At 49.2% G+C, this 23822-nt stretch overlaps 1 protein-coding gene and 1 long non-coding RNA gene across 2 annotated transcripts in view; both read left to right on the forward strand.

Annotated features, from left to right (window-relative positions):
• Positions 1-23822, forward strand: part of LOC147634028 (glutathione S-transferase 2-like) — a 137303-nt gene that overhangs the window by 63384 nt on the left and 50097 nt on the right. The gene's annotated exons all lie outside the window — the stretch shown is intronic.
• LOC147634029 (uncharacterized) overlaps positions 17604-23822 on the forward strand; it is a 39217-nt gene continuing 32998 nt past the window's right edge. Inside the window, exon 1 of the long non-coding RNA XR_015266965.1 lies at positions 17604-17859. This is a non-coding gene — a long non-coding RNA (uncharacterized LOC147634029). The remainder of the gene's footprint in view (positions 17860-23822) is intronic.

The raw sequence follows: 23822 nt of genomic DNA on the forward strand, positions 1-23822 counted from the left end.
GTGCATAGGTCCATGTGCTGAGAAAAATGGTTTGTTTCATCTGCCACCCATCTGTGACCAAAATTCTTTATTAGCATGAAATGCAAACTCAGCCCGCCTATCCTTGGCCACCTGTAACTCAGCTCTAACAGTGGACAAAAGGTTTGGGATCCCAGAGGACGCAGGATGCTTCTCATGTGCACTGGACCAAAAAGTGTGTCTACAAGGATCTTACGAGTTTTACCACACTGAAACATATGCAATTTGTGCTCGTGTAGAAGCAACACATCCAGCATGTTCACTCTATCTTGGACTTTGAAGAGTCTCTGCATACGTGCGCAATGCACGGGTGCTCTGCGGGACACCGTGACCTAAATCTTGCACATCGTGCAAGGCCTCATAAGATGGCAACATGTCTTGTGTATCCACATATCAAGTGCATCCTGCATATTGTCCATCCCAAGCAAGGAGGACTCAACATAGTCATTCTGCCTTGATGCAATATCCTTCTGTGAGGATGACTCCGTAAACTCATCATTGTGACGCAATACATCATCATTGTGTACATTGTCTTCGGGAAGGGCCTCATCTTGCACCCAAGCAATCCCACCTGGAGGGCGGCCATGAGAGACGACCCGCCACTACCGGCAAAAGGCTGGCCGAGGCGAAGCAATAGACTGGGTTGCTCAGGGAACGCGTTTGCGCCGCCTCCTACGACCCCTAGCCCTAGGGTAATCCCGCACAAAGTGCCCCACCTGGTGACAGACCCGGCACTAGTCAGGTATGCCAAACGTCTCCATGCATTGCTTCAAGGGACCATTAGGTCCTAGAAGTAGCACAAAATCCTCAAAGAGCTCACTGTCGCAAGCCAACAGCATAACCCTAGGAACAACATCGGCCGAGGCAGTGACCGCCTGAGTAATGGAAGTGGGAAAACCTGGGATGGTGGGCACCTGAAGGACCAGCCCAAAGGCTGCCCCAATGGCCTCTAACATTGGCCAATAAGCATGACTAAGACTTGGGAATATGACTGTGATAGGGTAACGGTTCCGGTCTTCTTCGATAGGGTTGAAGTAGCTAGTGTACGGTAGGAAAAAAATCTTCCTTGGGCCCAAAGGGAAGGGGCTGCCCTTAAGCACTTTTGAGGCTGCCTCCTCTGCACACCAGTCTTCTTGGAAGAATCTTGCTCTTCATGTGGAGCCACTCTAACTAGGCCTTGGAATATGCCATTTGCGCGTCATCTGTCACAATCAAGGTCACCGCGAAACGTTTCACTGCTGAAACAAAACGTTCTTGAAACGATCCATTTTGGAATGAAACGTTTCACCACCAGGAGGTGGCGAGTGAAACGATGGACCGAAATGATTATATACATAAAATCTGAAGGTTGGGCATGGTGCCAAAAGAGCTATACACACCAACAGTTCAATAATCAATCAATCATAACCCTCAAATTGGTGGAAGAATTGGGCAACCAATTTGGGGGTTTTGCCCAAACCGGAATCAAACCTGGAAACCATCCTCCTCGCCGTCAAAATATGTCGCCCCAACCGAACAGTATACTGGAAAAAGGTGATCTCTGTGGCCTCAAGGGATGCATAAGGATCATGCCACTCATACTCACCAGGGTCCCACTGGAGCCGGGCCAAGGGGCGCGCTGCATATGCCCATATGCGCCAATCAGGGAGCACATCTGCAGGGTCATGGTCAATATGCCACTTCCGAGAAGCGGCGGCCACTACCCGTATCCTTTGAAAGATGCACTTTGCAACCAAAGGCGACTCCACCTCCGCTCTCTGAAGTCTGCCCTCATCCTGGATCTCATAGTAGAGGCATCTGCCATCCTCAGTGCAAGCTCTGACAGCAATCAGGATCTCCAACTATGTAAAGGCTCCCATCCACCGTGGGGCCACTAGCTCGAGAGGCGTGAACCACTCCTCTGTGAGTGCCTCCTGAATGTCATGCCTCATAATCAACCCCCCTCTGAAGTGACTCAGCCTCTCCACTTGGATCTCCTCTGGGAGGCTGCAGAAGGCCTGCCAATCTCCAAAACTACGTGCTGGGCCTGCCGCAAATGGTCCCCAGGCTAGACGAGGCCGAGAACCCAGCATATGACCGTGCTCTGTGCGAACCGCTGGGCTCCAGATGAGCGGCTGTCTGGCCCGCTCCTCAACACAAGGAGGTCTCTGAGAGAGCCCCGGTCTCAGCAACTCCCAAGCTCTCAGGATGCTCAAGGCAAATCTGTCCTCCCATCCTCTAGTGAGGCCTGTCCTCCTCATCTCTATGAAGATCCATCGTATCTCTGGTGCCCAAGTGCCCCTTGCTGGGGGAGCCCGAGCCTGCAGCCGCTGCAAAAGCTGCTCTTTCCAAGGCTCAGCGCCTGGAAGTAGCCCCCGAACAATAAGCTTCCCCAATAAGGCTCTACTCTAATCAACTGGATCTATAATGCCCAAGCCTCCCTGGGCCAGCGGAAGTGTAATAACTGCCCAAGCAACCTTTGCCCGGGCTGGCTGACCATCCCGCCCAGACCAAAGAAAGTTCCTGATCAGCCTCTGTACCTGGCTGATGCAAGAGCTCGAGAAGATCCAGCAAGACGTAATGTACCACATGGTCGCTAAAAGCACCTGATTTGCCACCACCACCCTCCCAGCCAAGGATAGCCGAGTTGTACTCCAATACAAAAGCTTCTTCCGAATGCTCAGAAAAAGCGGGGCAATCTGCTGCTCAGGTGACAAATCTAGTCCAATCTGGCATCCCAAATATCGCACTGCTGTGCCAGGAGGAATCCATCTAAAACCCGGGTCTGGGCTCCATGTCGGAGTGGGAGCCCTACTGATCCAAAAGGCCTCTGTCTTGCACCAATTGATCAATGCTCCCGAAGCTGCACTAAAAACCTGGAGCGACTGCTCTGCCCGATGAAGATTGGCCTCCTGGCCATGCAAAAATAAGCCCGTGTCATCAGCAAACTCAGCATCGAGCAGGTCCTCCCCCCGGACTGGGAGCTGGAGTCCTCTTTAACCAACCTCCTCTGCCGTCAGATCATAGTTGTTTCTCATACGCGTACGAACAGGTTCGTACGTACGAGTCGTACGGTACGATACCGTACGAATTCGTACGATATCGTACGGTACGAGTTGGGTTTTTTTTTCAAAAATTTTTTTTCCCTGAAAAAAAAATTCCAAATGCTAAAAAAAAATAGAAACCCTACTTTACGAAGATCCCAAATGCTCGCAATACTTCACAACTTTCGTGTCCACTCAGTATTCCATATGGGGTTGTGGAGAGACGTAAAAAATCTGGCGAGGTAGACTGGTAGTGTACACTTGATTGGTAGGATGAGAGAATCGTGCTACATCACTTGGGGATCCCTGGTATAGGTAGGCTAGACAATTAGATTCTCAAGCTATGCACGAGGGAGAACATTTGGACATGGCCATTTTGATCGAGAGAGGAGTCCCTAAACTTATCACCCTAGATGCACTCCTCGTATTTGTGCAAGGACGGTCTCTTAGTCATAAACGCTACACTAGGAGACCTTTGGTATTGCATTACCCATCTAGGTTCTTTTTTGGAGACAATCGGGAGATCCAACCGAGAGAGACACATATCCATGTATTGGTTTCTCAAGCATTGTAGACTCCTCCCCTCCCAACCTTCCCTCACATTCAAGCTTGAAGCTCCATAGCTTGTAAGTGTAAAAAATAAAAACCGTATTTTATCATACGGTATCCAAAAATTTCATATCGTACCAAAAATTCCCGTACGGTATCGTATGTTCGTACCGTGACAACCATGCGTCAGATACATGCTCATAGCCTCAGCAAAGAAGAGAAAAAGAAACGGGGCGAGAGGACACTCTTGATGGACTGATCTGGTCAGCTCAAAACTCAGCCCCCGTCCTCCTGCAATCAGCACCTGGCTACGAGCTGTGGAATACAAAGCCGCCACCCCTCGAATCCAACCTGGCTCAAAGCCCAGGCGAAGCATAGTGCCCTCTAAGAAACCCCAATCGACTCTATCGTATGCCTTCTCAAAATCGAGAAGCATCACGACCAAGTCCTCACCAAGAAATCTAGCTCAGGCCGTCGCCTCCCAGAAGGTGAAAATGTTGTCAAGGATACTACGCTCCTTGACGAATCTTGTCTGGGTAGCATGAATCAACTCCCCTAGGAAGGGCTGGATCCTCAAACTCAAGGCCTTTGGTAAGACCTTGTAGACAGTATTGAGGATCGTAATAGGTCTCCAATGCCGAATATCATCTGATACTCCCTCCCCCTTGGGGATAAGAAAGATCAAGCCCTCTGAAAAGCTCTGTGGCATCACCCCAGTGTCTAAAACATACTGAAAGCCCCTGCGGAGGCCTGGCCCCAAAAGGTCCCGATAGCACATAAAAAAGGCAGGCGTCAATCCGTCCTCCCCTGGGCAACTATGGCACGGGAGGACCCTCAAGGCCTCAGCAAGCTCAACCTCTGAAAGAGGCTCACCCAGAACTGTACGCATACGATCTATGACCCTCCTCTGCACATGGGCCCACACAGTCTGTCTGCAAGCATCCCGAGCCTCGGTGGCTGGCTCCGCTGAAAGCAGGTCTCTATAGAACCCAGTGGCAATGGCTCTGATCTCCTCGGGCTCAGTAGCTACCGATCTGTCCAGCCTCCCAAGCTGGCGGACTCTTGCTCGAGCATGGTGGGGTCCAAAAATCTCAAAAAACTCCCCAGTCACTCTATCACCTAGCTGCGTCCACTGAGAGGCGTGGCGACGATAGTAAAACTCATGTCTCTGCTCCTCTGCCTCTCTAACCTCCTGGCGTGCCTGGCTCAGCTGGGAAGCCACCCACTCACATGCAGGCTGCTGCTCCTGAAGGCGCTGAAGCGAAGCAAGGCTGCGTCTCAGCCGATGCTCCCGCTCGCGAGTCTTTCCCAGCCGTGTCAAGGCTGCAGCGTGCAGAAAAGAGCTAAGCTCGATGAGTCCCTGGGCACACTGGCCTGCTGCATCCTGGTCGGAGCTCTGACTATCATGCCATATCCTCTCAATGTCCTCAGCGAGACTGGGATCTGTAAGAACCCTCTCTGGGATCCTCAACTGCAAGCTGGTCTCCCGTGTCCTCTCCTCAAGTGTCAAAATAACTGGCGCATGGTCTGAAAAAGAGGTGTCAGCAAGAATGCCAACGGAGCCCCCTCGCTCCCCTAACCTGTCGCCCACATAGAAGCGATCAATCCGTGATAGATTAGTCCCTCCCTGCTGGAAACTAAGACTGTCCTGAGAGCGGGAGAAGGCCCCATGCTGCCATGCATCAGTGATCCTCAGTGACATGCAAAATCGCTCTGAAGCTGCAAGCTCCGTGCCGTGCACTGTAACATGACTGCCTGCCACCCTATCGGCCGGGTCCTCAAGCATGTTGAAGTCTCCCCCGACACACCAATGTGCGGCCTCTGGCAATGCATCCGTAACCTGGGTCCAGAACTCTGCTTTGGCACTAGCATGGTTGGGCGCATAGACATTGAGCACGCCAAAGAGCTCATCATGCGTCCTCAGAATGACATACTGTGCTCTACCAAGCACAATGATCCCGCGATCCACAATGGCCTGCTGCCATACATCCGCAATGACCATGCATACTCCTCCCTGCCCACCCAAAGGGCCAAACCCTGCAGACCAAAAGGTGTCCCATCTACCAGGCATCACCAACCCATATCTCTGGATCCTGCTCTCACCCAAGTGGTGCTCCTGCATCATCAAAATATCAATACTGTCCCCAACCAGGCATCTCTGAAGCTCCTGCCTCAAGCAACCACGATAACGTATATAATGTGCTCCGCCAAGGCCCTGTACATTCCATGAGATGATCCTCATGGGTGACCTGCTGAGAGTGATGCTGTCTCAGCCGTACGGCGGCCCTTCGCTAGCGGCTTGGATGGAGAATAGTTCCCATCCGAGCGGCTATGAATCTGCCCACCCGGTGTGCTGCAAGAATCACGGATCAGGCGCCAGTGGCTGTGTCCCATGGCGACTGCCTCCCGCTCAGACAGAGCAACCTCGTGTATGCATACATATCCAGGGTCGCGTGCTAAGTCTGCCACTATGCGAACAACCAAATGACGAATCCCTGAGGCATCCACACTCCCGTGATCCAAGAAAAAATGAGCCAACTCCCATAGTCGGCCTATCACATCTGTCACCTCCAGATCGCTCACATGGTGAGAAAACTCAACTGCCTGAGTCTTCAAAGTGCTAAGAGCGAGCTCCAGAGTCCACTCCCGGTCGCATGGGCCACAGAGAGGGAACGAGAAGGCCACTGCTGAATCAAGTGCCTCCTCCCTGCGGACCGGAGGTATCACTACGTGCACTCTGATGGGTGCTGGCTCATGGGGGCCCTCTGCTCCAAAAAGTCGTGTGAAGGAGTAATCAAAAGCCTCCGAGCGCTGTCTAGTGCCGAGACGACTCAGCCGACTGCGGATAGATGATATCCGTGAAGCCCGAATCGGCATGGTAAGTCTCCTCTGCGGTGCTCGAGCAAGGTCGGTGCTCAGGGCCCTCCGGACTGCAGGTGAGCGCCAGGGGACTGCCAGGGCCTCCCGGGGAGCTGAGGCGGGCAGGGGGGGGGGAGGAGGGGGTGGAGAAGGAGCCGCTGCCGAAACCAGAGCGGGGACGGGAGGAGGCGAAGTTGGAAGCTAGGCGGGAGGGGGGGACGGGGAAGGGGGGGGTGGGGGGTGGGGAGGGGGTGCTGGCATCTCCTGGTCCTCAGTCGGCGCTAGGGTCTCCTCCTGGAGGGGAGCAAAGCTGTTCCTCACGAGAACCCAGTGATGCTGAGATTGTGGCTGCTGCTGCATCGGTCTCTGGGCGTGCTGCTGCGGCTGTCTCCCTCGACAGCGCCCCTGTCCAGGCTACCACTTCGAGGTCTCTGTGGGCTGAGCAGGTGTCCCGGAGGCTGCTTGCCGAGCCGCATCTGTGGTGGGCGGGCCATCAGGGGCCTGCTGCTGCGGTGAAGGTCGGGTTCTACTGCGAGGGCAGGCCTTGGCCAGGTGGCCGACCTGCCTGCAAATAAAGCACTGGTTCGGGAGCCCCGAGAACTCCACTCTCTGATCAATCCATCCCCCCCCCATCCTAGGTAACTGAATGACCTTCGGAAGGGAGGAGATGTCAGGAACCAAAACTCTGACCGAAGGTAGCCCAGCTGCTCTAGCCACCACTGAAGCTGCTGTGGGGCCAATCTCGAGCACCAAGCCCACCAGTGCTCCTAGCCTCGAAAGGAGCGGAAGGTACTCGCGACGGAGTCCAGGGAAGCAAACTGTAACATGGAAAAGGCGCTCTCCCTACTCGACCGCTGCTGGGTCAAAGCCATGCTGCCAAGGTCTAAAGAATGCCCGAGCGCCCCTGATGTCAAGGGGACTCATGGCAAGGACCTGGGCCACGCTTTGGGCTCTCTCGAACTCGATCTGAAAGTGTCCACGGCCCAGTAGCTGAACGTCCAGGATCTTGCCCACATCTGCAGGCAGGCGAGCCTGGAGAAGATCCTGGATCTCCCCTCTGCTGGGGCGAGTGCCGACTATACGGCAGATGGTGGAATGTGCCTGGAGGCGTTCCACCTCTACGGCGAGGCTTGCTTCCTCTTCTGGCGAAAGAGAAAGCCTGATGGGGGTATCCTCAAGGGCGGGCGAGGGGGCTGCGGAAGAGTCCCTCTGAGGTGGGGCAGGAGGAGCCTCCATCAGAGTCTGAAGCTATGGCGAAGGCGGAGCGAATGCGGAGAGACCTACAAGAACCGAGCTGCACACGAAGGGTGGAGGGGGAAGGCAGAAGGTAAAAAATTGGAAAAAACCCCAAGGGGGCGGAAAAACCACAAAATGGGGAGTGAGGGGTAAGGCGGCGAAGAAAAAACCCCTAGGGGGGAGGGCGGAAGCAGCGCGAAGGAGGGGCGGGGGGAATGAGAGGGCTGGCGAAGGGGGGGACAGGGCGCTGAAGAGGGGAGGGGGGGCGCAAAGGCGAGGAGAAGGGGGCGCTTCAGCGCAAGATGGCCAGGCGAAGGGGGGGGCGCATAGGCGGGGGCAGGCGGGAGGGAGAAGACGCGAGGGAGGGAAGGGGGGAAGGGGTGTGCAGGTAGCGCAAGCAGGGGGGGGATAGCGGGAGCTTCAGCGAGCGCTTTCCACTACCTAGCTCAGTATGCAACCTATATGCGTAGGGTATACAAGAATGCAATGCAGATCTGTCTAGCTCCAACCAGTACCATAATGAGGGTGTAATATGTGATACATAGGCGATGGTGAGGCAAAAATACCTCGGAGCATGATCTCCGGGTGTGAGTGTAAGTGAGCTAGCCGCTCTTGGATATGGTGCCCGTATCTCTGTCATCTCCCTCTGATGTAGTCTAGGAGTCTGGTAGCCTGGTGCTCTCGGTCTTTGTCTGGCTCGGAGGTCCGCAGCGTGCTGAAGTGTAACCCCCTCCTGTGTCAGGGTAGACACTGGGATAGATCTTTGGAAGAAATTAGTGAGCTGGAGCTGTCGCGCACCTCTCCCTGTGGTATGAGTCCATAGCAGTGTCTCTCTATGGCGTTGTCTCTCTAGCAAGAACTGGCCAAATGTGCACTGGTCTGCGGACTCCATGATCCGGGGGAGTGAGGGATGTCCACTGAAGATGGTGGTGTATCTCTCTCTAATGACACTATATTCTCTGCATCTGCATACAGAATGTTCCTCACTCTCAACCTCTTCCTGGCATAGTCTGCATATCCTCTCTGCTCTAGGGATCCATGTTGCCCTACTTACCTCAATCTCAAGCTGGTGTGATGACACTTTGAGCTGGCCAATCACCGCTCAGGCACTGTGAGGCATGTACACATCCATGTATCCAGGTCTCTGTATGAATCCATCCGCTGAGATACGCATAAACTGATCTCTGTAGTATAGCATCACTTTTCGGTGTAGCACCTTCCTGTCCTAGATGTGCAGCAAACTCTGAGTCCGTACAACATTGTCTATGGGGATGCAGCATTGCACATCAGATTTGGGGTCCTGTAGCCCAACTTATGGGCAAATTGAGTGGCCGAGCCATGCATGTGACTTGGGGGGCAGTTGCTTGGCTCTCCCAGTCCGGTCCGCAACTTTTTTATGAGGGCAGTGGTACAAATTTTTGTTTTTTTCATTCGTAGAGGTATTGCCTAGCATGGTTTATTGCAGGATGTTCCTCACTCTGATTATACACCCCCTAGACAGAGGATTGACACCAGTTGGGAGATTATTGCCAGTATTACAGCATGGCAGATCTGGAGAGCTAGATGCACGGAGGCTATTGAGGGTGTCCAGATTTTTGGGTCTCAGTGCATTAGTACTATATGGGGTGATATCATCCACTCTTATGGCTACTTGGGCTCGCATTCAGGGGCCCTCTCGTTCTGCGCAGGCGAAGCATGTGATATTTATGTGGGAATGGGACCATGGCATCTTCTTTTGCTCTAGTACCACAGGTCTTACATGGCATCATGATGCTCCTCAGTGGTTCAAATCACCTTACATATTGGGGTGATTCTATTCTCTTCCGGCTTATAGCTGTGATTGTTGTATGTTTTTCTCATACTTAATAGAAGTCACTTTCTGGAAAAAAAAAGAGAGGCCAAAGTGACCTATGAGACCAAAGTTACAACCATGTGACATCTCATACACTGTCTGGAAAAGAAAAGAAAGAACTGAAGGTCAGTATCTAGCCCTACAATACATCAGTAGGGAGCATCCGGAAGTAGCAACTAGGGAGAGTGGGAAGCTAATACTAGTCAAAATGGGGTACATGAGTACATGAATACATGAATATGGGGGAGTACAAAAGTGACAGTGAGTACAACAGACTACAGTATATGGCTAGAGTGGTAATCATCCTAGGAGCTCTAGCATGGGTCTCTGCCGGATGGCCTGGATATCTGCCATAGTGAGATGGCTGGTCGGACGAGCCCGATGCCTCGCAATGATGCTCTGAATCCTTCGGTGTAGGCACCGTCTCCGATGTGAGGATCCGCGAGCCCTCGGGCATCTGGATCTGCCCAACTAGATAGCTCTCTCAACTAGACTAGATAGCTCTCTCAACTAGAGTCCCACGGGGTGCCCGTCGGCTATGTCCCCTCCCGGGTAGTCCCTCTAAAGAAGTCACTAATCTGTCTCTGTGTGGATTCCGAGCCAGTTTGGCGTCTGCTCCTGATAATGGAATCTCAGAGCATGCAGATCTCCAGGAGATAAAAACCCAAGCATCGCTGATCACAATAGTCCATGACTCTAGCCAGTGGTCCAAATCCCTCTCTCAAAAGGCAATGGTAGCGTCCTCGAATCTCATAATATGCTGTGCAGCGACAGATGTAGTGCTCCTCCGTCTCTGGCTCTATCCAACAAATTTGACAAATCCTGTCCCTTGGAGGTATGCCTCTAAATCTGCTTGTCTGCTGAAACTGAAACAACTATGAGGAAAAGTACGGTACTAGGAGCTCCTAATGGATAACATCTGGGAGGAAAACTCCAGCAACAAAGGTAAGCATCATACACATCACTATCCAAAGATGTCTCTCATCGGTCGATGGCGGATATCCTCAATGTCCTCCATGGTGAGTACTCTAACTAGACGTCTCCCATGTCGTGCTAGTATGGTCCTGATCCTCTGTTGTAGTCTCCGCCGGTGTCGAGATGGGCCTCTCATCTTGGGGCGCCTGGACCGCCCCAGCTCTATAGCTCAATCAATTAGTGTACCTCTCGTGTGGCTGTACTCTGGGGCTAGCTGCAATGCCTGCTGGCCTGACTGCTCAATCTCTGGTCGAAAGAAGTCTGTAATCTGCCTCTGTAGGTCCCTCTCTGATCCCCTCCCTCTCAGGAGACCCTCTCTATGTCTACGCAGCTCCAGCAAGTACAATCTGAGGCATCTCTGATCCTGGTATCTCATGACTCTAGAAAGTGGTCCAAAGCCCTCTCTAAACAGGCAGTGAAAACGGCCTCGTATCTCATAATATACTGGACAGTGACATATGTAATGTAACTCTGTATCTGGCTCCATCTGGCACAGCTGACAAATCCTGGCCTTAGCTGGTACTCCTTGCTGGCGAGAGAGAGAGAGAGAGAGAGAGAGAGAGAGGGGGGGGGGGGGGGGGGGGCTACCTTGCTCCTGCAGACGTAGACGAGAGAGAAGATTGTTGGCGCCCCTGAAGAAATCGCAGCATTTCTCGCATTTTTTATTCACATTTTTTATAAAAATTGCCCGCCCTGAAACGTTCCATGTTTCACTCCATGCATGAAACGTTTCACCAACATTTCGCGTTTTGTGTTTCAGGGGAAGTGAAGGGCGTTTCGCAGTGACCCTAGTCACAATGTAGGTTTCTATAAGAGGAAGAGAGGCACAGCCACCGAAACATGCAGAAATATAAAGAGAAGCACCTCCAGACCAGAGGATTCCAGCTCCCCTATCAGGTCCTTGTGGCCAGAGCCACCCATCTCATCCATACCAATGGCTAGAAGTGAGTGAGCATGTAAGTGATTCAGAGATCCTGCAAATGATGTGGGAGCTCTATTGCCTACACGTGAATGGCGCGGCGTGCACAGACTTTGTGCTCCATTCCACCCCGACGCCACACTCAAAGGAAAGGAGGAGATCATCGTGCCACTCTCTGGGGTGGAAGCCTAGAGTGATGCAAAACCATGTAGATACGGATTGGGGCCACCATCTCCTCGAAGATGCCGGCTCCCTCGACGAGGAGGCATTGAAAGTAGCTGTAGTCTATTGGCTACTGCCCTAGAACTTGGGGGGGAAGAGGAATAGGGGGGGAGATCGGAGGAAGAAAGGTTTACTTACGAGGGAGGGGGGGCTGAGGCTAAGAGGCCAGGTCGGTCGGAGACTCTTATGGGACAGGGCCTCGTGGCGTGGAAGCCTGGAGAGGGATCATGGCGAGGTAATGATCTCCAGAATGGGGGGCGGGCGGTGGGTTTTGTGTTGTGACATGGGCACAGGGATGGGCATCACGGTCGGGGGACTGCTGTGATAAGTGCTCATGATGGTTCTCTAACATAACCATATCCTCCAGACTGGTGCCCCTAACAGCGCTGTGTTGCCTTGGAAGTCCAACGACGGTTCCGCCTCGAATCGGCAACCTGCCACTCTCCTGTGCGGTGGGATCCTCAGGGGCTGGAGCTTGGTGCTCTGAATCCTAAGTGCCGGGATTCCTCCCTTCCCCCCTAATGAGGAATGGTACTATGGGGAGTGGGGGGGCCGCCCAAGGGGCTGGGGGGGGGGGGGGTTGGGGGGCTCCAGGACTAATGGCGCGGACAAGCCTACGGGCGCACGGTAAGGTGTTTGGCTTTTGCTGGATCTATAGAGATACAACGAGTCCCCCGTCCTAGATTCCGAATCCACGGTTATCTAGTTGGCCAGTACTAGCAAAAACTTTGATGCTTACGTTACTAACGTAAGATTCGGAACTAGTAGTGTCAGTCCGAGTGGAAAACCCAGTTGTGCTTTTAGCATCGGCTCCGTTCAAAGTTGGAAACTCCCCGCCCTGCCATAAATGCTTGGAGTCCATACTATGGTGGAGATAACATTGTGACATGATCGATTGCTCAATAACCTGGACGAGTGCGTTCGAGTCATTGGCTCGTCCATCCTCGAACTCATGAGTAACCCATTCAATTGTCCTTTGGAGACATGGTCGAAAAGTGAGGGCCGAAAGCAGCCTCGCTCTTTCCTTTCGCAAAACAGGCTATGTTCCCTGCTGAGGCTCAGGTCCTCATATGACTGCAGAGATGGCTGAACTGCTCCCTGAACAAATATTGATCTTGCCCTTGATTTTCTTAGTATGCTGAAGAAAGGAGTAAGTCATGTTCCTCTGTCTCCCCTTCCCCAGCTTTTGTGTACTGCATACCATGCATGATTGGAGCTTCCTACTCTATCTTTTAAGATTTAGATCTTGGCTTGTCTCTAAAACTACCTCACGCAATGAAACATGGAGCAGCTCCATAGAAATCTTACTGATGTTATAGGTGAACCCTAAAGTACCATGACATCCTTCTTTGTCAGCATGTGTGTGTGTGTGTGTATATATATCTGAGTCTGCCCTGCATCTCCGGAGGTTTGACAGAAACTCAATACGAAGGCCTTTGTGTGAACATATGCCCTTATGTGTGTGTGTGTGTGGAGTGCATGTGTGAGAGCATATCTTGATGCAGAGTTCTACACCCACTATTGGGCACTGATGACGTTAGTGGGGATGTCGTAGTATCTAGTCCATACTATGCATAATGGAGTTGATGGTTATATAGTCTTGTGGGTTGACTACAACATGCACGTTCCTAAAAGGTGAATTTGGGCATGTTCCTGGATTCATCTAGGTACACACACACACACACACACACACACACATAAATGTCTACGGAGGACCCCAAGGGTCTATGAGAGCATAAGTAATAGTATGGAACCATGAATATACTGAGCCATGGAAGAACTAAAAAGAAAATGAAAAATGGAAAAAAACACCAATTCTGTATACATCCAGATGATTTTCCTATGATCCCTTCTTAGCAGTGCCAATCTCAGTGCGGAAAGAGGGTTAGGCCTCTGTGATGGGAGCATGTCATGTTGGCGGAGAGCCTCCCAGATGTGTCTCCATATGGTGGAGGGTCTTGATGCTCTGGGTGAAGGGTGTCCAGCTCATAGAATGGACCGAGCTTTCTCACTAAGAACTCCTCCTGGGCACAGAGCACAGGTTTGGGTGGTGGGCTTTGAAGTTGGAGCAGAGGCACTCGTGTGGTGGACTCTAATGTGGATGCGTTTACCACAAGAAATCTATGATGGCTTTCTGGGAGGTATCCTATCGAGGCTGGGCCTGTCTCTCAGCATGCTGCCTCAATATTGCATCTGTGAATCGTCTGAGATCCATCAAGTGTATGCCTAGGCATCTCTGATCCTCATACTATATCACCCATGCGAGCGGCCTGAATCCCTCTCGGAAAAGGTAGTGGAATCTCGTCCATATCTTGTAGTAAGCTGGACAACTAAACATGGGCATTATCCTCTACCTAGTACCGCTTGTGTTGCATACACTACATCTCCTCTCCTCCTATGGCATATTCTTGGCTCTGCTAGTCTCTACTCTGAGTCGGTGGGTGGCCAATCACGATACGCATAGCATGTGACATGTGTATTTTGATGTATCCCGGGATCTCTATGAATCCATCTTCCAAGAAACTCAAGAAGTGATCTCTATAGAACTCTCACTTCTTGCCAATCTCTAACGGTGACACCCATGTCTGATGGATGTGTAGTCCGAGTAGATCTAACCGGATGATCTGGTTGATCTCATGTCGTGAGAGGTCGAGGTAGGGGAAATCTAGGCTGAACTGAAATGGGGAGAGATGGTCTGTCTGAATGCCATGTGCATGAAACCACTCAAGTACCTCCAAATACCATGCATGTGTTGGATGCATGTGTTGGTAAACACATGCATGGTAAACACACCCGAAACCGAGCAGGGAACATATCCGAGCGAGTGCAAAAAATGGGGAGAGATGGTCTGTCTGAATGCCATGTGCATGAAACCACTCAAGTACCTCCAAATACCATGCATGTGTTGGATGCATGTGTTGGTAAACACATGCATGGTAAACACGCCCGAAACCGAGCAGGAAACATATCGGATTTTCTAATGATATATATATATATATATATATATATATATATATATATCTATGTGTGTGTGTGTGTGTGTGTGTGTATCTTCTAATGATATATATATCATTAGAAGATATATACATACATACATACATACATACATAAATACACACACACACATATATATATATGTGTGTGTGTGTGTGTGTGTGTGTGTATCATTACAAGATATATGTATATATATATGTGTATATATATGTATATATATGTACATATGTATATATGTACATATGTATATATGTATATATGTATGTATATGTATATATACATAATATGTATTATATACATGTGTATATATACATATACACACATGTGTATATACATATGATATATATATATGTGTATATATGCATATGTGTATATATACATATGTTTATGTATATCTCTATATACATATACATATGTATATGTATATATACATGTAATATATACATATGTATATATATATATATACATACATATATACATACATATATACATATACATACATACATATTATGGTTATGGCCAAGCATACATACATGGCCGTTGACATAGGCATGGTCATGGTCATGGATGCATTCTTCAATGTGGGAATGGGTATGTTTCTTCGCCATGGGCATGGTTATGTCTCTTGGGCAAGGGCATGGCATGACCACACATGGCCATGGAGTGAACAAAATTTGGGAAGCAGCCTGTGTGACGCGGGCTACTTCCCAGTTTTTTTTTCACTTCATGGCCATGGCCAAGCAGACAGTCGAGTGTTCAGTCTGTGCATGGGAAGGAGGATGTACACGTGGCAAATCTTGGTGTCATGGTTGGCAGGCAAGGGGGAGATGCGCTTCCTGCATGATGATGGGTGATGAGATTCATGATCATATTCTGCTATACAAAGTGGTTGGCCACCTTCATTGGCTTCATTAGCTCGCACGTGCGGCCATCGGAAGCTAGGATGATTTCGATGGCGTTCGAGGGGTTGCTGCCATTATCTCCAGAGCAGCTGAGCTCGTAGTTACATAGATGCAAGAGAGATGGGTGCCCATGTCAGGGCTTCCCAAGACCAGATTTGCTAGGTTTTGCCACAAGTGTGGGTAGGTGAAGCTGTGAGAGGACAATGAGATTAATGGAACTAGCTGTGTATGGCACTGGCTTTGATGAATCAATGCAATGGAGAAGCAAGCAGCTAGACAGAAGTGGAATTACGCAGCAGTTGAATATAAAGAGGCTCCATTTCAAGCTAGAGCTCACAATTGGTGTTGTGAGTGTGGTAAAGAGGAAGGGGGCATGAGGAAAGATACAGGAAGGAGCACATTAATGTAAGAGTATGTATCATGCCATGGCCATGAAGTTGGAGCTGCAAGTGAAAAAAAAAAATGGGAAGCAGCCCCCGTTTTTTTTCACTTGCACCTCCAACAAAGTTCACAGCAGTTGTGGCTCTTCTAGCAACTTTAGAGCACCTCTGCCTTCATCAACGCGACCACATCTATAAATGTCTACAGAGCTGGCAAATTCTATTGGAAACCCACATCATACAATCGCAAAGGAAATCAGCTAGTTTTCAAAGCATCCAGTGCTTTCTTGCAATCTCGAGAAGCTTGATGCAGACATCCTGGTTTCTCTATCGGGCTGCTTCGTATCTGCGGCATCTCTTCACAGTATAGCAAAGGAGACGATTACATAGCATGGCGGATATTTCTGCAGCTTGGCTCATGGTTGCTAAAGGCTGCCATGTCTCTGGTGGTGATGAGCTCTGAGCATGTTGCATGATTCTGTGCTGTCAATGCCAACAAAAGTTGGCATTGATGGCTCAAAATCATGCAGAATCTCCTCTGTTCGCCGCAAGCCCAATATCCTACCATCGCACCGAGTGATCATCTCCCTGGAAGCAGTGACAGGGATTCGTAAAGATTCCACAACTTCATCCTCCATCAACCATGAAATCCAAACGCCCACCTCTTCCCGTGGAGCGCCCACTTTCTCAGCCAGAATGTATCGTTGCACGTGCCCGTTCCCCACCTCCAGAATGAGCATGGAGCGTCCACTTTCTCAGCTAGAATGTATTGTTGCATGTGCCCGTTCCCCACCTCCAGAATGAGCATATGGCGATCCAAGCAGCCTGCCTCCTCGTCTGACTGTGATCCAAGAACCCCATGGTGGATCTAAGAAGTCTGATTGCCGGTCAGACGTCGACGCATCCAACCGTAAATTGGGTTGTGTTGCGTAGGACATTTTCTAAAGACTGAAGCTGTGAAAGATGCGGTCCTTGGGCACCGTATTGTGGATGCCACCGGCTGTGAAGATGGAGGGAAGTGACGCGACTGAACCCTTTGATGCTGCAAGTGAGGCGACACTCTTTGATGCAAGTGAGGCGACAGAACCCATGGAAATTAAGTAGACTGAGCTCCTCGAGATGAAGCAATATCGAAGCCCTATCTATATGAAGCCATGGTGGCTCACTACTTTTCACTGATGTTATTTGATGCAGTGGCGTGATTTGTTATTCTCTCTCGCATGATCGCATTTTGTTTTCCACCCTATTAGTTATAGTGCATTACCGCATTAGTTACGGATATGCTTCTTTTATTCCTCCGTGAAAGTAAACTTTATGGTCTATATGCATTATTGCAGGTAGGGGGCGTGAAAGGAGATGCTCCCGCTTGTTGGTTGGCCTGAAATCGAATGAAGCTTTTGGCAGGAAGGGGAGGGGGAGGGGCTGGGTTCTCAACACCCCCTCCCCTTCCTACCCACCCCCCTCGTCAAATATCTTTAAAAAAAAGAATTATTATTATTTTTGAATAAAGAATGCTAACAATGATGCTTAAAAAAATGCACCAAGGTGACATTTGTAGCAGGCACACCTTTCAAAAGGCATTTCCTGCCCACCACACAAAAACACACACACACACACACACACACAGATCCATTATTCTGGTTGCAAATCAGCTTGCTCTTTGAAATACTCATATTAATGGTGCATACAGAGAACAACTCATCCTTTGATTGTAGGTTTCTATTTTGTATATTCTTACACATTAACATTTGAACTTAGGCATGTAATTAACTTGTTGATTTCTTTTTGATGCAAACTATTGCAGTTGATTCGACTCTTTGAATATGGGCATGCTTTTTGGGTAGGCACAGAGAAAACAACAAGAATGTGCCTTTTGGACCCCACCTCCTAAACTGTTGGAGATACTACGAATGTTTCTGATTGGGACATGGTGGGAAGAAGTGGTCATAGATATCATAGAGAAGTGTACATATTCAGTATGTAAGTAGGTGACCCATGCATTGCTGTAGCCGGGCCATACAACAAAAAATACTTTTCCCAAACGTGACCCAAACATCAAAAATTATACCTTCATTTCGAATTTCAAAAATCCAAAAATCTTCCTTTCTCCCTAGCCCCTTTTCTACCTCTTGTTTGGCTGCGTGGAGAGGGAGTAACTTGTGTTTAATAAAGTTGATTAAGGAGTTTGGCAATGAGCTAACCTATTTTGGAAAGTTACCAAAAGTAAAGCCAGATTGGAATCAAAACGGAGTTTGTCATTGCTCCGACATCTTTCCACAAGATTTCTCTAAAAGAAGCAAGAAAATTCCATGAAGATACCCAAATGGATCCACTTTATGTAAAGATCCAAGAAGACTTGTTTCATTAATTGATATATCTAAATGGACCCACTTTATATAATGCACTACATAAACTCGTAAAAGTCCTAACCATGTGATCTACACTTGGAAGAGAATTCCAACATGAAAGCACAAAAGTTGGAAACCTTGGTTGTTTCATAATCATTTCAATGCTGTGAGCATGTTGCATGATTCACCTTTTATGATTACATGTTGAATTGAGAACTCTAAAATGACAATACGTGTCAATACATTCAGAAGCTATAAAAAAACCTTGGTTTGGATGTGGAGATCCATCAACATCACCTAGAGCACTATATGGTTTTTGCACTCGCTCAAGTTTGGGGCTTGCTCGGTTATGTTCGTTCGGTGTCTTGTAGCACTCTAGCTTGGGGAGGAGACGATGTCTGTCAAGAGTGTATCCATGCTAAATGTTAGTGGTGGTCCAAAAGAGGGTGCATGTATATTGTCATGTGGTACAAATGGCTTACTCTTGATCATGCGTGAAAATGCCATCACTTTCAACCCACTGATCCTTCCCTAGGCTTGGCCCCCAAAAGGCTGTACCATACATAGTTACTGGCGGTACTAAAGTGGACACCTAGTGACAAGGCTCTTGGAAATGTGCCTCAAAGCACTGTTTCTCCACCCGGGCTAGAGAGGTGTGCCCCCTTTGGTCAGTGGAAGTTGTGGTCATGCAAAATTGGGGCCTGCAAAAGTGACTCCAAGGTATATGTACTTCTCCACAATTTCCATTGGGGCCTCTCTGTGTAAGAAAGATAATCGTGAGGCTTAGTCACATGAAAACGCGTTTCTGGAGTGAGAAACCCCGAAACCCCGAAACGCAAGAAACGTTTCGAAAACTCCTAATTTTTTTGGTTTCTCAAAAAAAAAAAGTTTCTCAAAATGTTAAAAGTTCCTATTGTTTGGAACTTTAGCAATGCAAAATTATATAGAAAAAAAACCGAAACCTTGGCGTTTCTTAGCTGAAGGCCGAAACATTTTGCCCCGAAACCCCAAAAACCCCGAAACGTTCCTGGTGACTATGTCATGAGGTGACCACATAAGATGTCTTGAAGAACATAACCTTGGTTTTTCCCAAATTGATGGTAAGGTCTCTCTTAAGTGCCAAAGGAAAAAAAACCCACGTACTACGTGGATCCTTACGTGTACAATGAAAAGGTCGATATGACTAGTGGTGCTCTTCGGTGTCATCCTCCTCTATGACTCTATACATCTTTAAGTGCCAAAGGAAAATAAACCTGCGTACTACATGTATCCTTACATGTACAATGAAAAGGTCAATATTACTTGTGGTGCTCATCGTGTGTCCTCCTCCTCTATGACTCTGTACATGGGAGGCAATGTCCACTACCCGAGGCTGAGCCACTATGTCACTGGAGGATCTCTCAGATCTGGACTGATGGGAAGAGGGCCTGGATCTCAGAGGATGGAGATGTTTGGCTCTCTAAAGGGTCTGCGCCCAATCTCGAATAACTCCATGTGTACGAGGTGGTATCTGAATTCTGTTCTCGGGTCCGGGGGGCACTCCTCCTTGGTCTCCCAATCCCAACAGATGTCAATGGTGTTGAGAATTTGTTACCTCCACTCAATGAGGTCTAAAGAAGTCAGCGATGGATGACTGAGAGGTATGCTGCTGACCCTTGCAGCTTTGGCTTGATTTGAAAGTGCCAACACCTCAAGGTGTCTAAGAAGAGGTACTTCATTACTATGGTGCTAGTGGTCACATCTGACATGCTTCTTGGTGCTCGGACTCTCCCTATCACCAACTCATACAATGCCATGACTCCCCATATCATCTCCACTAGAAGTGCCAACACCTCAAGGTGTCTAAGAAGAGGTGCTTGGGGTATACTATCAAAGGCCTTTTGGAAGTCCACAAAGCAACAATAGACCTTCCATCCCTTCGATCGGGATGACGTCTATCAATGTAAAAATATGATCCAAGGTGGAATAGGTCCTCTGGATATACCTGATTCCCTCCTAGCTTTGTGCTCATGTCTCTCTGCAAAGGTGCTAAGATTGAACCTCGGTACTGACCGGTAAAGTTTGGTCAATGTGTGGCCAATCATGATGGTGTGGTAGTTATTTGGATCTAATGGTCCCCGGCCTTATGGCTAGGCAGAATGGTGTTACTAGACCATGAGGGTGGAAAATTTTGGCAAAGGGCTATGTTAAACATATGAGCTAGGAAGGGGGCCAGAGTGTCACAGGCGTGAGCGAAATGCTCAGCTGGTAAGTCCTCGTGGTCCTTGGCCTTCCCATGCTAGAGTTTATATATGTCTTTAGTAACAATATGTATGCTAAAGAGGGTGGCAAAGGTGGGTCGGGGGAGGGGTAACAAATCCATGGGGGTGAGGTTAGGAAAGTGGTAGAGCTTTCGGGCATAAGTGTGCCGAATGGCCGGATCTAGGGTGGCCTGTGCTCAAGAAGTTTCGGCCAAGTCTCACTACTACTGTCTCTCAAAAAGGATCGAGTGAAGTCATCCTCGCTTTTGACCAGAAACATCGCCTTCTTACGCTGGGTGAGGTGTTGGAACATCCTTTGCACTTGACGCTCTGCAATTTTTTCCGTTGCTTTATCGCGTAAGATGTGTAAGTGTGGGTCTTTCACTCGTCATCATACCAACTATGTTGAGGTAGGGATCCACAAGGAGTCTTAGTGGTAGAGTGGTGTGTGGGAAAAGAAATGCGGCCTATATCGTGTAGAAAGTTGGTGATCTGGGCCGTGATGGTGGATAATGGAGCAGAAAGATGAAGAGTGGAGAGTTGAGGCTTGAGATGATGTTGAAAACATCTAGGTCATGGTGGAAGTGGATCTTTGTGAAGGTGGAAATGGGTCTGTGAGGGCTGTTTGGGAAAGATGCCTGAGATACTGATGGACAAGTAAGTGTGATCTACATTCATAGGTGGAGAGGAATCAGAAAAGTCATGGATGTGTCGGGTTAAGGCTGGGGAGCCCATCAATGATCAAATAGTCAATTGTACTAGAGCCCCCTTAATGGGGAAAGCATGTGAGACCTCCTGAGGTGGGCCAACTGCTCTTGCCATTATATATGATGAGCCCATGTGCGACATCCATCTCCAAGAAAGACCTACCAAAGAAAGTAGTATTACCGGAGTTTTGTGATATCCTCTGAATGCCCATGTCCTCAAGATCCAAGTGATGCAAGATGATGGGATCCTGTCAAAGTCAAAGAGCCTGACCTCATTGCTCCTAGAATGTGCATGAAGTCCCCAAGGAGGAGGATGTCTCCCAAATTCGAGAGAGAAAGAAGAAAGGAAGCTATATTAAACGTCTCCATAAGACCTAGTGGGTCATGTAATCTCATCATGGTACAAAAGAAAACAAACACTAGAGCTATGAGAGAGAGAGAGAGAGAGAGAGAGAGAGAGAGAGAGAGAGAGAGAGAGAGAAATGAAATGTTATATTAACGTCTTCAAAAGGCCAAAGTGACCTATGAGACCAAAGTTACAACCATGTGACATCTGATACACTGTCTGGAAAAGAAAAGAGATAGCCCCACAAAACATCAGTAGGGGGGGAAGCTAATGCTACTAGTCAAAAATGGGGTACATGAGTACATGGATACCTGAATACATGAATATGGGGGAGTACAAAAGTGACAATGAGTACAACAGTATATGGCTGGAGTCGTAATCATCCTAGGAGCTCTAGCATGGGTCTCTGCCGGCGGATGGCTTGGATATCTCCCATAGTGAGATGTGTGGTCGGACGAGCCCGATGCCTCACAATGATGCTTTGAATCCTCCGGTGTAGGCACGGTCTCCGATGTGAGGATCCGCGAACCCTCGGGCGTCTAGATCTGCCCAACTGGATAGCTCTCTCAACTAGAGTCCCACGGGGTGCCCACTGCTGGGCTGTCGGCTGTGTGTCCTCCCGGGTAGTCCCTCTAAAGAAGTCAGTAATCTGTCTCTGTGTGGACTCCCTGCCACTCGGGCGTCTGCTCCTGATAATGGACTCTCTGAGCCTGCGGATCTCCAGGAGATAAAAACCCAAGCATCGCTGATCACAATAGTCCATGACTCTAGCCAGTGGTCCAAATCCCTCTTTGAAAAGGCAATGGTAGCGCCCTCGAATCTCATAATATGTTGTGCAGCGACAGATGTAGTGCTCCTCCGTCTCTGGCTCTATCCAACAAATCTGACAAATCCTGTCCCCTAGAGGTATGCCTCTAAATCTGCCTGTCTCTATTTCTAATTGATGTGAAGAGGTGCGGATCTGCCCAATGGCGCACCTCAATCCATAAGACAGATGGGTATCGGTCTAAGTATAAAGCCATCTTCAGTGGTGCGGAGAAGATGGAGAAGATGGTCTTTATAGAAAGCCATCTTCATCCCCAACTCCTGTGAGGGCTCTAGCCATGTCCTCCTAGTGTCCAACTGGATGAGGTCCTGTCTGATGACTCTACTAATCTCAGAATGTGTCAAGGTGAGAGAGGTGCCTCCAGAGAGTACTGGAAGGGTGGAAGTCTGTCTAAACTGATCCCGTGGAGGTCAAACCAGGATGCTATCTACGCATACCAACATGAAGTGTCTCCCTCCATGGCTAGCTGATGAGAGGACTCTAAAGCAAGTCTTGCATACCGGTGTGGGGGAAGCTCCCAGGTGCTATGAATGAAGGACACTGATCTGGCAAGAGCCTTGACTACGATCGGTGGTGCTCCCATCTCGGCTCTAATAATCTCATGGGGTACCGAGGCCTTAGCCCGAATCATCCTGGAGATCATGGACACAAGTGGTCTCTCCATTGATCTCCATCCATCGTATGTGCGTCCTGATCGACTATGACGATCTAGGGTAGGGCCCCAGATCTGTACTCCATATAGCATAGCCGATGTGACCAGCGTGTCAAAAAGCCACAGCTTAGTGCGTGGCTCCTGAAACTGTACCTGTGAGCACATCCTCTCTAGACCTCCTAGTGCTGCATATCCTCTAGTCAATCTGGCCTCTGCTGCCCCCCTCATGGAAAACGTGGGCCCAGTGAACACCACTCCAAGATATGTGTATGAGTCAACCTACTCCACTGTCTCCTGCCCATATGTGAAAATAGGCGCTGATCTCCAAACCCACTGAGCTGTAGTGTTAAACACCATAACCTTGGTCTTACCAAGGTTAACTGAGAGCCCACTGTCCTGTGCATAAGCATGTAAAGTATCCAAGTGCCTCTGCATACCCTCTGGTGAGTCTGCTATAAGCACAATATCATCAGCATATAAGAGCAGGGGTATCCAAGTGCCAGCCAACTGGGCTCCTCTGCCCCCTCGTGTCCCAATATAATCAGAGATCTCATCAATGTATAGTCCAAATAGAGTCGGAGAGAGCGGGCAGCCCTGTTTCAGCCCTATAGTGGAGTGTACTGACTGGGAGAGACCCTCTGAAGTCCGCACCTCCCCAACTACTGTCTCATAAAGTGCCATAATACCCCAAATGAGCTTACATGGAACCCCCAAGTCTTGCAGCCTGCGCATCAGTCTAGCTCTGGGCACTGTGTCAAAGACCTTGCGGAAATC

The sequence above is a fragment of the Cibotium barometz genome, chromosome 11 (genome assembly GCF_041138505.1).
Source record: "Cibotium barometz isolate CiBa-2024 chromosome 11, ASM4113850v1, whole genome shotgun sequence".
NCBI classification, from domain to species: Eukaryota; Viridiplantae; Streptophyta; class Polypodiopsida; order Cyatheales; family Cibotiaceae; genus Cibotium; species Cibotium barometz.